The sequence below is a fragment of the Cebus imitator genome, unplaced genomic scaffold (genome assembly GCF_001604975.1).
Source record: "Cebus imitator isolate Cc_AM_T3 unplaced genomic scaffold, Cebus_imitator-1.0 Scaffold27, whole genome shotgun sequence".
Lineage (NCBI taxonomy): Eukaryota > Metazoa > Chordata > Mammalia > Primates > Cebidae > Cebus > Cebus imitator.
In genome coordinates, this window is record NW_016107342.1 from 16,130,046 (window position 1) to 16,133,322 (window position 3,277).

At 43.6% G+C, this 3,277-nt stretch overlaps 1 pseudogene; it reads left to right on the forward strand.

Annotated features, from left to right (window-relative positions):
* Positions 1–2,136: 2,136 nt before the first annotated feature.
* On the forward strand, positions 2,137–2,862 carry LOC108300405 (annotated as a pseudogene).
* The last annotated feature ends 415 nt before the right edge of the window (positions 2,863–3,277 follow it).

Below are 3,277 nucleotides of genomic sequence, written 5' to 3' on the forward strand. Positions count from 1 at the left end.
AAGTAGTGTTTATTTCCTGAGCATCTGTGAGGCTGCAGCTTCCTAACATGAAGATAGTAGATGAAATAAATGTAAAGTCAATCAGGTAAACTGCTGGCTTCAGTGACAGAGTTGGCAGCACCTAGCCAAGGTCACCTGGGGCAGAACTGAATTTTGAGCACAAACCTACTAACTCCAAAATTGGGTATATATTTTATAATTCTCCTGATTATCTCAGGAAAGGAAAAGACGGGGCTTTTGTTTGTTTCATCGTGCATGTGTTTGTGTGTTTGCCACAGCTGCAGGCTGGGGAATGCAGAAACTGCCTGCTTCTTGGGAAAGGAGTTGAGAGCATAGGTTAGAAGCTCAGGGTGACCTCATAAAAAGAGCCAGAGTTGGAGCCTAAAGCCAAGGTTTAAGGCCTGATTGAAGGGTTGTTTGAAGGATCAATGACTGTAATGCTAGTGTTCAATAGGTAAAGTGCACTAGAAAGGTAATGAAGATATGCAGAATTTAGGTGTCTGGGCAAATAACTTAACCCCTAGATCCTGAAGCTGGAGAATAGACTAAAATCACTATGTAACACATAAGACCTTCTACATTTATTATTAAAAAAACATTAATTTTTCTTTATCTTTGTTCATCTGTTACATGCTTCATATGTTTTGAATCAAGCTCAGTTTAATCCAGGTTGTGTGCCTCATAAATATTAAGCTCTCAATAAACATTGTTCAAAGAATGAAGTTATCCTTGAACAAATGAATAAATGAAAGATTTCATAACATAGGATATCATTTTGTAATTGATAGTGAAATCAACAGGGATCAAATTGCTTCTTTATGTTTACCACTGTTTTTTTGTGACTACATCTTGCAAGTTTGTCTAAATATAAACACAATATAACCATTCTTCCCTAAATCCAAGCAATACTGTTTTTCTCTTGCCATCTACTTTGAACATTGTCTTCTGGGGATACAACCTGTTTGTCCCATTGGTAAAGGTTAGTGTCTCCCAGATACTGTCTGCTTCTGAAAGACAGGAAATGCATCTTTGTATCTACACCTTAAACAATTAGCCACAAAGGAGCTTGTTTGGCTAGTAGGCAATTGGTATAGTTGCTGAAGGGTTCATCTGATATGATCTCTAAAACTACCAACCTGATAAGGCCAGTTTGGGTATCCAAGTACCATAGTCATTCTGGTTATTAAATCATACTGTCTAAAAATGATTCTAGTCCATTGCTGTGAAATTATCCTAAAAGTAACTGAACTGAGAAGATTAAACCCCAGTGTGTGGTGATGACAGAACTGTCCACTTGACCACAATAAGCATGCTTCCACCTACTTCATACTCTAAGGCTCAGCTCCTGGAACCCACTGCTTACACTTAACAAGAGGTCAGAAGAGAGAAACATCACTGTCAGGCTGTGAAAAATAATTCTCTGGGTTCAACGTCCTGTTTGAACCATTGGTAGGCTCCTAGGGAAACCAGGACAGCATGGCAGCCAGGAGGCCAGAAAGCTAAGCAGCAAGACTTTATGGGATCTCGGAGGGGAAGGTAAAGAAATTCTAAAGACAATCTTTTCCCATTTTATATTTTCCCAAGGACTAGGTCAACTCTGACAGAACTTAAAGATAATATCACGGGGGAGAAGAGACAAGGTTTGCATACAATTGGTTGAGGCTTAAATTGTGGAGCAGGGGAAAGCAAAACATTTATTACATATTTTATATTGGTTTTGATACTTTTTTTAGATATAATCTTTAAGCCAATTCTAATGAGTGCCAAGTGTGAAACACATCATAGATCATGGGGTACATATTTGGAAGTGCCTGACAGTCTCAAACTCCAGATCCTGAGATAAAGCTGACTTTGTGTTTCCTGTAGAATGTCCTTAATGTGCTTCGGAGATCAGGAGTCATAAATGTAGTGTATGTATGAAAGATATATGAAGAAAATTTTAGCATTAGAGCTGGGTCAGCAGGCACTCAATTGAAGCCCAACCATTCAACATTTATGTTACTTACCAACTGACACATGCTTATGAGCTTAATGGTATTAGGTGGCTCCATCTAACACAATGGTGCTTTTAGCCAGTTTCTTAAAAAACTCCTTTGTCCCCCGTCTGGTCCCTTCCCGCAGCTGTGCCCACCAGCCATGAACACTAAGCAGTTCAACAAGGGCCTCTCATACCAGCTATCAGTCAAGGTAAAGAACATGCTCCTGTCCATGAATGATCCCCAGAAGGAGGCAGAGCTCCGCAGCTGGAAGGAGGGACTCACCGGCCTTTCCATCGGCCCCGACTTCAGAAGAGCCTGAAGGACAGGATTATCTTATGTACACTCATGAACAAGCTACAGCTAGACTCAGTCCTCAAATCAACCACTCCATGCAGAAGTGGCACCAGCTAGAAAACCTCTCCAACTTCATCAAGGCCGTGGTCAGCTACGGCGTGAACCCTGTGGACCTGTTCAAGGCCGACGACCTCTTTGAAGGTGGGAACATGACGCACATGCAGGTGTCTCTTTTTGCCCTGGTGGGGAAGGCCAAGACTAAGGGGCTGCAGAGCTGGGTGGACATGGGCGTCAAGTACCCAGAGAAGCAGGAGCAGAACTTCGACAACGCCACCATGAAGGCATGAAGGCCAGCCAGTGTGTCATTGGGCTGCAGATGGGCACCAACAAATGCACCAGCCAGTCAGGCATGATCGCTTACAGCACAAGGAGGCATCTCTATGACCCCAAGAACCACAATCTGCCTCCCATGGACCACTCGACCATCAGCCTCCAGATGGGTACAAACAAGTGTGCCAGCCAGGTGGGCATGAGCCAATGGGCTGTAGGGGAAGGGGTTCAAGGCCATATCCCAATATGTGTAGGGTGAGGGTTCCTGCTGGCATGTCCAGACTACGGGCAGAGCTGTGCTGGGAAGAAGAGACCTGGGCTTGGAAGTAACTGGTCCTCGAAGGTTTTCGCTTGCCTCGCCTCTTCCCCCTTTTGTCAGCTGATCAGTTGTTGTTTCTGTACCTGCAAAAGTTACCAAAGAAAAACACTTTTTTTTTTTTTTTTTTTTTTTTTTTTTTTTGCAGAATGGGGTGGAGACAATGGAGACATTGCTGGGAAATGAGTCCCTGGGAAAGGGGGCCTGGCCACCATGCTAAATATCTCAGGCTCCCATGTGGCTGGATATCCCTAGGATCCTCAGATCAACAGACCTCATACCCTCAGACCTGCCTTGGAGCCTGGTGGGGAAAGTGAGGCCTGTACAAGGGAGTGGAAGTCTGAGTTACTGAGGCTAA